Here is a 12500-nt window from a genome sequence, read left to right on the forward strand (position 1 = left end):
CAACGAAAGTACGTGATTACTGGTAATGCACAGTGAGTGTATGTGTTGGGGAATTTGAGTACATGTCTATGTGTATGCATGATTTATGAGTGTGGATTTCAGTGTATATGTGTGTACGTGCTTGCATGCCGTGCGTGCGTGCGTGTGCATGTGCGTCAAGTGAGTATGCTGTGTGTGCGTGCGTGCATTCGTGTGTCATGAACTATACACCTTTTATGTGCCCGTCCACACACATTAGCATAATAATTACAGGAAATAACAATATTAAAACAACAAGAAAAGTACAACAGCCTTATTAATCATTAACAATTAATAACAATAAACGTGTCTAAGAAGTGTGGCGAACTTGATGGGGATGGTAGTGTGGGAGGGGGCAGCGTGGGGGGCTTGGGGGGAGGGGGGGAGTAGGGGGAGGTATAATGAATTCCACCCTTCTGACCAACATCAACAGCAAAACAATACGGATATTATTAACATCCTTCACTCCCAATCAACAGAAACCGCAGCCACCCTCTCCTCTCCCAACACATCCATTTCCCGCTACGCCACAGAACAGCAAAGTGTCATTTCACACACACACACACACACACACACAGCGAGGCGGCGACACGGGTTGACAGCTGAGAGATACTTTGCTCATGCCCACAACCCCGATTCCACCCCCACACCACCACCCGTCCCCCACGTCCCATAACTCCTCCCACCACTACCACCACCACCTGACCGCCACCACCCTTTCCCCACACGATTTATTTTCGTCAGACATTAACGTTGGTGTGGTGAAACCACTCGAGACATCTCCGAGTTTTCCTGGCATTTTGGGGGCGTTCTTGATGTTTTTACTGTTCAAAGCGTAAGACGACCATGTTTTATTATTATTATTATTATTATTTTTTTTTTAATCATAATGCAGATTAGTTCGTGCGGGAAGGGAATGGGTGTAATCCGTAGAACCTTATTCTCCACCCTTCTCCTTCAATCCCAGGCCCTACCCCACCATTCCCCCACTCTACGTCCACTACATTGGATATTGACAGGTAATCTGGGTGTCAGTCCTTTTGTATATCTTATTGTAAAGCGATCTTTAAAAATCGAGGTCATTTTAGCAGAGCCGCATGCGTATGGTTTATTTTTCTATATAGTATATATAGACTGGAAGAGATCTTTAAAAATCGACGTCATTTGAGCGGCTCTTAAAAATCGAGGTCATTTGAGCAGAGCCGCATGCGCATGATTTATTTTTCTATATAGTATAAATTGACGGGAAGAGATCTTTAAAAATCGAGGTCATTTGAGCACAGCCGCTTGCACTTTTTTTTCAGTATAAACGGAGGTCATTTGAACAGCCTGCGTGGAGTGCATGTTAAAAAATCCGTGGACTTCAAAGTTCCACGGGTGGACTTCTATTTTTACGTGTATGAACGTTTCTACCCCGCCTTTCAGGCAGCCATACTTCGTCTTGGGAGGTGGGTTGCAAGCTGGCTGCGCTCACGTTTCCGCAATCTGCCGGACGCTGAGATTGATTCAGAGAGGCACCTGGTAACAGGCGTATGTGATCTTCTCAGGCCCAACACTCAGCTTATGTCACAGATTGACATAAGTTTACAGTTGGGCCAACAGCAAAGTGGAAGCTGTAGTATCAATGGTTTCTCCATTACAATGAAAAATCATTTACAGATTAGTCTTTTGTGAAGGACTATGATTCTCAAACCAGGAGGCAAGATTACACTGGCTTTTAGTGCTGCAGCCTTGGGGATTGGTTGGCCTTTTGGAATCATCCCAACGCCGAGCGCGCGCACCGTCGTAAAACCCTCTCAGCCGAGAGAGTGAGGATGTAACTTGGGCAATACACTCTCCACTATAATCAAATTTCAGCCCAAATAGTCGGGACAGAAGTTGCCTCCTCTGCTGTGCAGATGGTCATAGTCGGACGCGACTGGCTATATGATCTTCTACAAGCAAACGCACAGGTAGGGCGTGAAGGCATCGGTAGTAGGTCAGCATACCTACCTAGGAGAATCTCCGTGCCCCCATCTTCGAGATACAGCGGGTACTGGATCGTAGGGTCTGCCGGCCTAGCGGGACAAATCCCAGCGCTCTGACCACTTCTTTACATCAACGAATCATGCAGATTTGGAGGAAAAGAAAACGAGAGAGACCAGTCACTGCTTCAGTGACAAGACTTGATCAAGTTATTTTGCTCCAGAACTTGTGCAGGAAATACGCAAGCTGATTCGCGTTATGTCCGGAGGAATAAAACAAAGGTGCTGGAGGTGTGGAGGGAGAGGGGTCGTAGGCGGACGAGTATGGGGGCATGTTTTCTGTTTCTATTTTAGCACGTTTGCTCGTGTTCCCAAAAGGATCCTGCTGCGATTTGAAATTAGCACACACACACACACACACACACACACACACACACACGCACGCACCCACACACTTTCCATATATATAGAGAGCTAGAGAGAGACTTAAATATGATAACTTGTATGTGCTGTTTTAATATGTATCAACCACATAGTTATGTGTGTGCTCTTCCGGATCTGTCAGTGCCGTTCACCCGTAGACCTACACTTGCTCAACAGAAACGCCGCTCCTGTCAAGGGCTGAACGTCAACAAAAAAGCCAGCGAAGGTTAACTTCACAGGATTTTTGTTGCTGAACAATAGCGTCACGCGTTTGACCCTCACACCTTGTTCTCCGCCTGTCTGTGTGTTCGTTTGTTTTGTTGTTGATTTTTGTTGTTCTTTTCACAGTCCGATTAATGTCTCACGAACTTCGACACATATAATGTGGAAAAAAAACACACACACCAAAAACCCCAGCTGATCCGTGAGCTGTGGCTACGTGATGTGTGTGTGTGTGTGTGTGTGTGTGTGTGTGTGTGCCGGAATTGTGGTGGTTGTGTCACAGTGCTGGCGATAAATGGGATAAAAATGAACCAGGATTCGGCATACAGGCATAGGGCGGGAGGTGGGGGTGGGTAAGAGAGTTTGCTGGTTTGTGATGAGTGTGTGTGGGTGAGGAGGAGTCGATGGTGTGGAAGATGGGTCTCACAGGCGAACAAATAATTTCGCGCGAGTGTGTGCGTGCGTGCATGCGCGCGCGCGTGTGTAAGGTAGTGGAAAGGCTGTGGTTTTTCTTCTTCTTGGCGATTATGGCTGAGTGACTCTGTGTGTGTGTGTGTGTGCGTGTGTGCGTCCAATGAGTATGCGTGTCTGTGTCAGGCGTGTGTCTGCATGTATATCAACTCATGTAAAATGTGAAGAACTTTAGTGGAGCCAAGTGTGCGGGTGCATATTTCTTTTTTACTCTGACTCGTCGTTTTTTTCCCCATAAATTATATTCAAGTGATGTGGAGTCGAGGGAGGGGGGGGGGCGGAGGAGGGGGGGTAGGGCGGTGTAGTGGGATGGAAGGTGACCGAATGTATAATTAGGTTAATTAAGTGCACGAACACTGACAGTGATAGCTGACGGGTTTCTCAGGCATCTGAAGTTGCGGACTGTCTTGTCAAGTCAGGTGCTTGTGTACTGCTACATTGAGCTATACCTGTCTGTTCTCTTCGCCGATCGTGAGTTTGTGCTCCTGTTGTACATTAACAATAATAATGATGCCATTGCTGCTGCTACTGTTGCGACTCCTCCTCCCACTACTGCCAATCAAAACATAAAACAAACACCGCACGTACGCGCACATGTGACAAAAACTTCTCTTCCTGGTTATTTGATGCACACACCCCCACCGTCTCCTCACGAACCCTCGATTCTGCGTCCTGATAGGAGTGCATGTCAAATGCTCCATTGGGAGGCTGTTCGTGGTTTTCTTTTCATTTGCGTTGCATGGGGTAAGCATGACATTTCGCCAGCCAGTCAAAACGTTTCAGAGAATGTTTTGCGTGCGTGCATGTGTGTATGTGCATACGTGTGCGTGTTTTTGTGTATCTAAACTCATGCATTACCAGGTCGATACTGGCCTCTCTCTCTCTCTCTAATCATTCTACTATCGATCATATGTTTACTTTGTCAGCTTTTGTACAAAAAAGTTTTGCTTCAATCGAAAGTTATATGATGCATTTACAGACTTTGAGAAGGCCTTTGATTTTATTAATAGAATATTTATATGGTATATTCTCTTAAAAAATGGAATAAATGGTAAGTTATATCGATGTATTAAAAGCATGTATGATTATGTTAAGGTAAGGATAAGATCTGGGTTTAAAGTGACAGACTATATCAGTTGCACATATGGTGTAAAGCAGGGCGATGTGTGCAGCCCTATACTATTTTCACTCTTTATAATATATATATATATATATATATATATATATATATTAATTTAGTTTTTTTTTATGAAATTGCAAGAGAAGTTACAGAAAATGGCAAGCATGAGGCACGATTCACATTTGATTATTTTGAGCTTTTTAATTTACTTTTGGCAGATGACGTTGTTTTGCTTTCAGAAACAGTTATCGGTTTGCAAACGCAGTTGAATAATTTACATAGAGCAGCTCGTTCTCTTGAATTGAAAGTAAACTTGAATAAAAGTAATATCATTGTGTTTCAAAAAGGTCGTTATTTAGCCGCAAGAGAAAGATGAACATATGATAATCTTGTGATGCCAGTAGTTAATGCATATAAATATTTAGGTATATTGTTTTCAACAAAACTTAGCTTCACTGCAGCCTGTATCGATTTGTCCGGTAAAGGTAAGAATGCAGCTTTGTGAATTTTGCGACAATTACGTTCTCTGGATCATGGCAGTTTATCTTTGTTTCTCAAGTTATTTGATTTACAGGTTCAACCCATTGTCCAATACGGTGCAGAACTTTGGGGCCTTGATACTACTGCATGCAATATTGAAAAAGTGCACTTATTTGCTTTAAAAAGTTTCTGGGGATTGAAATGCGAACGTCCAATGATCTTGTACATGGAGAAACCAACAGATATCCAATTCACATACATTCTACGATACGTTGTATTCGGTATTCCTTGAAGTTAACGAGAATGGATAATCACAGACTGCCATATAAACCTTATAGAATTTTGCATGATTTCGATGAAAAGGGTAAAAGAAATTGGGCGTGAAATATTCGATGTAAATTATACCAATATGGTTTTGGTATGGATGAATCAAGGTGTCCAGGAAATTAAACGGTTTCTCACTGAATTTAAAGAAAGATTAATTGTTTGCAGGTGGCAGGAATGGAACTCACATATGGAAGACAGCGGCCGGCTTGAAATGTACAGAACATTTTGTACTGCACATGAAGTGAAAACTTACTTGCAAATTAGCGAAGACAAACATTTAAAATTCATAATGGCAAGATTTTGATTAGGTATTTCAGAAATTGCTCAACATTATCATCGTTATAGAACGCATTCTGTGGTTGACTTAAATTGCCCTCTGTGCAGAAGTGGTGTTGAAGATGAGTTACACTTAATTTTATGTTGTCCTGCTTTTAGTAAATTAAGGGAACAGTATATTCCGCAAAAGTGTTTTAAGTGTCCAAATCAGTTTCGATGAAGTCTGTTGATGGCATCTGATAAAGAAAGCGTTGTAAAGAATTTGTCCATTTACTTGCATAAAGCATTTAAGTTACGATCAATTATGATATCATAATTCCTTTGATGACTGTTTCACCTCGCACACATGCATGTTTAATAATATTGTATACTGCACCACTTCATGAATGGCAATGGCCTATATGAATAAACCATCCGAATCTCTCTGTCTCTCTCCTCCTCTCCCCCCCCCCCCCCCCCCCCTCTCTCTCTCTCTCTGTGCCTCTAACGCTTAATTTCTCTCAGAAATATGTTTATATAGGCTTATTCCTTATGTGATGCGATAACTAACACGTGTGCACCCTCATCTTTGCTACCTTCATGCCGTGCATAGCTTATAACTCGAGGCAATAACATACATATACACTGTCTCTCCGGTATGCACTAACACACACATACACGCCCTCCCTCAGCCCCGAGCCCTCCCCCCCCCCTCTCCACAGAGTCTGCAAACAGTAACATGACAGGTAACATTTCCAAATCATACACATTCTCTAACACCACCGAACGCAGTATGAAAAAGAAACACGCGTCTGCACTTACCTTCCCGTTTATGACACAGAATGTCGAGTTCTGCGCTATCAACCACGGACAAAAGAGCAAATTGAAACACGGAAGAAGTAGTGCGCAGTTATTGTCACACCACCCTTGACATATCCTGGAGTGGAGGACCCCACACAGAAGCAGTGGAAATTCTCAAAAAAGGAACACAAAACCGACTTCAGTACGGCAACCCCAAATTCCAAAGCAGACGACAGATCTTCTGGCGGATCTCGCACTGTTTCGCGGAAAAGAACATAAACGATTTTTTTTTCTTTTGATATTGTCCCTGTCTATAAGATGAAGTCCCTTTTTACTTCTTCCTTTTAATCAATTTTCTTATGCTCGTTAGTGACAGCCGTGCAATTTTTTCCCCTAAAAAACAAGCTGCTGTTTCCAGACGAAGTGTTATGTTGTGCGGGCGGTTTTGTTGTCGTCTGCTAATCGTTGTGTGTTGACGTCTGACACCAATTTCGCAGGAGAAAGTAGCCAATCAGATAGCCCGGCTGTCTAAATATGGGATGAACCAATCCTGCGCGCGTGGGTCGTGCCTGTCGCCACTCGCCTCCCCCCAACCCAACATGCTCACTACCGACCCCCACATCCACCCCCACACTGTATCCCCACCACCCTCCTTCTCCCATACTTCTTCTTTCTCCTTGTGACGCCTCTCCTTCGTTCAGACATAATCATGTTCTCGTTGAAGTCTTCTTGGTTTCATCTGTTCATTTTCTTTATTTTCAAATATAATATATTTAGCGTTCTCTCTCTATCTCTATCTCTGTGTGTGTGTGCGTGTGTGTGATAGCTGGGCAGCTAACCTGGCAGACAGACGAGAGAGAGAGAGAGAGAGAGAGATATTGTTCGTCAAGTTTGTGTCCCATTTCTCTCATGCATGAACAATAAGTTAAGTAATGTCATGATGATCTGTGCATTTCAAAAGCACATTTGAGTAGACTATATGTTGTGTGCAATGACATCGGTGTATCATCTGTGGTAACATCGGTGTATATCTGTAGACTACGCAGTCGTGTTTGTAGTCATTTAATACTGTACGTGTTTCATTGATGCATGTTTGTAAGGTACACAGACGTGTGTTCGAGTATGTTATTTGTGATGTCATGTTTGTATATCCGTTGTGGCACACTTTAATAAATACAATACAATACGACACAATACAAAACAAAACATTACGATACAATGCAATGCAACACAATACAATGGGTGTATTGGGAGCAAAGTTAGAAGAATTTAAGTGCCACGGGGTTTTAAAACGCACAGCACATATAATGAGTTTGGACTTGCAAGCTGTCCGTCAGATGATTATCGCCCGCGAGTTATCTGTAGTCAGACATTTCCCCTTCCGCCCCTTTACCACCACCTCCGCACCCCCTCCTCCTCCCTACCTCATCCAGCCTTTTCCTTTATCCTTTCCGCCACACCATCTACTTTCCCCCCATCACACAGTGCGGGATATAGGCCTACAAACCTGTTTGTAGGTGAAAGCAGTACAGATATGGATAGCAAAAATCAATGTGTCACCAGGTGTTTGTGTTAGTGTGTATGCGTGCGTGTGTTTGTGTATGTGTGTTCGCATGTGCACTGGTGAGTGAATGCGTGTGTGCTTTCCTGCTGTGACCATGTGGTTCATGGTGATTCAGACATCCACTCCGTGACAACGTGACTGCTGTAAAAGTTATTCATCTTACACATTGTGCACAAGCAGGTCAGTGCCCTCAAGCTAAATAAGAGACCGGAGTTTCTCCATTAAGATCACAAAAGCTGATATGTTCGGTGTTTTTCGTGTGTGTGTTTTTTTTTTGTTTTTTTTTTAACCTCAAGCAAAGTGACAGCTACATTCATAAACAATGCCTCATCTTCAACAAGAGAATACTAGTTTGGAGCTCGATAATAAATCCACTATGCAACACACACTCGTTTACAGTGTGCACAGCAGCTTACATTCACAGTACTACACAGCAGTTTAAACTCAGTTTCATTTCGCGAGTCAGCTGACAACTGATTTACAGCAGCGTTAGATTGTAATGTTCATACTGATGCGGTTCATGTGATAGGTTACATCCTGGTACCTGCTAATAAGTGTGTACACTGCTGCGGTACAAAACGTCACAACTTACAACACGGTACAAAAAGTCGCATTTGTGACATTTTGCATCACAACATACGCCAAACCAGTGATTTGATCAAAGAGCATTAAGTAACATGATACCTCCTCCACCTACATACGAAAACAACAGTTCTCTTGTTGGTTAACATATCATTTTTAGCCTGTTCACACAGGCTGGTGATTTTATATTCTAAATCAAAATAAAGTTGCTTTTTTTTAAAGTACCTTTCTCATTGACAAATGTGTGCGTGTGCAACAGACACAAAAAACAGAACGTGCCCCCTGTGATTTAACACTTGGTGTCACTGCATTTTTTTCTCCTTTGTTTTGGTTCCATTTTCTCAAGGAGGCGTCCCTGCGTTCGGACTAATTCATAAACGTAAGGCCACAATTGCTATGCAGATGCCTCAGTGACAGACGGCATAACCCAACGCGCTTCTCAGGCCACTGTGCATTAAAAGGCCTCCAAGCCTGTTCGCAGGTGAAAGCAGTACAAAAATGGATAGCAAAAATTAATGTGTAACCAGGTGTTTGTGTTAGTGCGTGTGCGTATATATATATAGTAAAGTAGATAGATAGATAGATATAGATATATGTGTGTGTACCTATCAGAGTGGATTTATTTTACAGAATTTTGCCAGAGGAAAACACTATTGTGCTATGGGTTCTTTTTCAGTGCGCCATGTGCGTGCTGCACACGGGACCTCGGTCAATCGTCTCATCCGAATGACCAGACGGTCAGATGGAATTTCCAGTCAAACTTGGCAGAAAGGGCGAGAGCGGGATTCGAACCCCGACCCTCAGGGGCATTGTATTGGCAGATGAGCATCTTAACCATTCTGCAACCTTGCGCATTTCTTCTTACCTCTGCCGGAGTTACGTTTACACTCCGGTTTGTTTGTCTGTATGTCTGTCGGCAGGATCACGCATGAAAGTTGTGGACGAATTTTCTTGACGCTTTGCTGCCTGGTAGAGCGCAAATCTTGCAAATAAAATGTTCATTGTTCGAGTCACACAGATACCCGACATAAAAAACAACAACAAAAAAACAACAGAAGTCATTTTCGCTGCCCCATCTAAACGCGATGTCGCTGTGATAGTGTCCGTGTACTGCAAGGTAGGTCCCCTATCTCCACTTTCTTGGCAAGGTTATCCCCGTTGACCATATCATCTGAGGCGGATGCCAACGTTAAATCCAGTTATAAGACAATATTTTGAATAAAACTGATAGATAAGATAGACAGGTAGATATTTCTAATGATTGGTGAGGTGCCGGCTACGGTTAAGTTTTTGTGGTGACCAGGGTCGGTACTGGGGAACAAGATGATATTGAAAGTTCTTCCCACCTGGGAGATAAGCGGTGTAGGCCTAATAATGAAGGTAACTGTTCGACGTTGGAGAGGGTATGTGCTCTTCGCAGTTTTCTTTTGTAGGTCTCGTCTTTTGTGTTCGTCAAGCGGGGTTCAGACGTACGGAGGATCGATATTGATCTACGATCAGTATAGATTGCTGCAACTCCACACACGCAGTTCAGCTCAGTGTTAAAAAGCCTAACACTGACCTCTCTGCCTTCCCCTTTGATCCGACCTTTGGTTGCGCACGCGCAGATTATTTTCTTCTGAAACCTGATTGCGACGACTACTGAGATGATGTCGGTAATAAACCGCTAGAGAGTTCCGCGGCCATCTTGGATCTTGCGCATGCGCATCTAACTTTCATTGAAATCGCGAGCAATGCCAAAGGCGGTGGACATAAACAAAAGCAGCAAACATGTGCTGCACCCCATTTATTCAGTTGATAGCCTCCATTGCTACAACCACTTAACAATGAAGTACTATCGTATGGACAAAAAAGGAAAACCAAAATATGAAAAAAGAAAAAAAAATCGAAAAGAGAAGCTTCCTGTTTCGCACGTTATGCCTCTCTCGATCGCCTTCGTTGCTCGCAATTTTGGAAAGCCAATCAACTTCGAAAGCACAGATCATGTGACGCGTCTCTATAAGTCATGTAAGCATGTGACTCTCCAGCGGTCTATTGTTATGCAAAAATGATAAATGCCATGTGGAAAAATTAGCTAACTGCGATTTTGGATTAAAAGGCGGGCCTCATATATAAACCGAGACTCAACATCGTTTCAACATTGCTGGATATTACCTCACTCGTGGGGTCACACGTTCTGACTTCGTCAACTTGTACGCTCTGCGTGTGTGTCTGGGTTAGTCAGTCACACACATAGCACAAGTTGCAGAACCACTTTTTTCTGCATTTCGTCAGTCATTTTGCGTCTTCCTAGCTGTCTGTATGGTTTAAATCACAGTTGTAAGTCATGGTGCTTATCACTATGCGTATTTTTATAGTAAGAATACAATGTTATATCGATTTTATTGCACGTCAAAACATACTGTAGAACACGGTGGGCCATATAGTGCCAAAGAACATGGATGTAAAGGGGGAGAGAAACAACCACATTGTAAGTGCTGTTCTGACCGGGCAGCTGCAAGATATATTTCTAGGTGCACATAACAGAAATGGAGATTGTTTCTATTTTTTAAACTTTGCTCGATTTTATGGAAAGGTCTAGGTCTGTAAAAGCTATCAAGGTGGGCAACGACATTCACACATCACTAAATAAACATCAAAGCTAATTGCATTATACAGCACATTCCTAACCGGGTTAAGTGGCACCGAATAGACTTTGTACCGAACGTTCACATGCATATAAATGAAAGGTTTAACAGGTTTATTTTCTAACAGTAAACAACAAACAACAACAAATGATACATGTTCTGAAAAAAATAAAATTAAAAAAATAAAAAAATAAAAGGAGGGCCATGTAGATGTTTAGTAAAAACTCTTTTCGAGACAGTATTGTAGCCGTTCCTTTACATCACAAAAAAAGCAACAGTCCCGTAAGCGCAGCAGTTGGTGATGAGCGTCCAGTGAGCCAGTGAATGCATGATCACAAGGGGTTTAGCTTTCCTGACTTTTAATGACTGCTGCTTCGGTTGTTCATGACAGATCACGCACTTATTCACTCACTTATTCAATTATTCATTCTTTTACTCACTCGTTCATTCATACGCACACACACACACGCCAAAATGCACTTTGCTTCAATGGACATTTTCTACTGGAAACCTGTCTGACATATCGAACTTAAGCCTATTATCAACAACAACAACAAAAGCAAAATTGCATACTGCGACATGACGATATTAGTTATTAATATAAGCACTCGATATTTTGCCACAGTTTTAGTCTAACCCACTTCTCCACAGAACTCTTCATTGTATGGGATTCCGCTGTTGCCGGGAAGCTAGAGGAGCTGTATGGGTGGTGGGGGTGGGGTGTGGGTAGGGTGAGGGTGGAAACATGGCAGGTAAACGTCGCCCACACCAAGACCCCTCTCGTGAACACAGTTGACCCTGTCCGGGAAGATAACGTTCTGTTCTATGATTATACTATGCACCCACGTGCCGCCACAGCAATCTCCTCGACAATCCGGGCTCCACTCTCTCAGTGTGCTGCACCCAACATTTTGACTGCAGACTGATTCATTCAACAAGGAAATAAGTCTAATCATGTTTGGACTTGATTTGATTGTATATGGATACTTATATAGCCGAGACCGAGACCAAGCTCTAGGCGCTTTACAAACTCGAGGTCAATTTGCACGCCAGGCTGCCTACCTGGGTAGAGCCGACTGAAGGCTGTCATTGGGCATCATTCGTTTCCTATGTCAATCAATCACATTTCAGGCATGCACACAAACATACTCAGGCAGATATGTAACATTCTTTTTACGTGTATGACCGTTTCGCTTATTGAAACCGCCATGTAGGCAGCAATACTGCGTTTTCGGGGGTGTTGGGTATGTTCTTGTTTCCATAACCCACCGAACGCTGACAAGGATTACAGGATTTTTAACGTGCGTATTTGACCTCTTGCGTGCGTATACACACGAAGGGGGTTCAGGCACAAGCAGGTCTGCACACATATGTTGACCTGGGAGATCGGAAAAATCTCAACCCTTTACCCACCAAGCGCCGTTACCGAGAATCGAGCCCGGGACCCTCAGATTGAAAGTCCGACGCTTTAACCACTCGGCTATTACGTTTTCATGCGTATGTTATGTGCTCTTCGCAAGAAACGAATAAAGAAAATCATGTGAACAAGAACACATCCAACATGTCACATTTGTACACACAAACGCACGCACACACACACACACACAAATGCACGCACGCACACACACACACACACACACACACAC

The 12500-nt window shown here is 43.1% G+C and overlaps 1 protein-coding gene across 2 annotated transcripts in view; it reads right to left on the minus strand.

Annotated features, from left to right (window-relative positions):
* The window catches only part of LOC143300167 (UNC93-like protein), a 35694-nt gene extending 29139 nt beyond the window's left edge, over positions 1–6555 (minus strand). The window contains exon 1 of one of the 2 annotated variants that reach the window (XM_076613719.1): positions 6103–6555. The gene's annotated coding sequence lies outside the window, so the exon portion shown is untranslated. The remainder of the gene's footprint in view (positions 1–6102) is intronic. The other variant, XM_076613720.1, reaches the window with a different exon arrangement.
* Positions 6556–12500: the final 5945 nt, after the last annotated feature.

The sequence above is a fragment of the Babylonia areolata genome, chromosome 26, assembly GCF_041734735.1.
Source record: "Babylonia areolata isolate BAREFJ2019XMU chromosome 26, ASM4173473v1, whole genome shotgun sequence".
In the NCBI taxonomy this organism is placed as follows: Eukaryota; Metazoa; Mollusca; class Gastropoda; order Neogastropoda; family Buccinidae; genus Babylonia; species Babylonia areolata.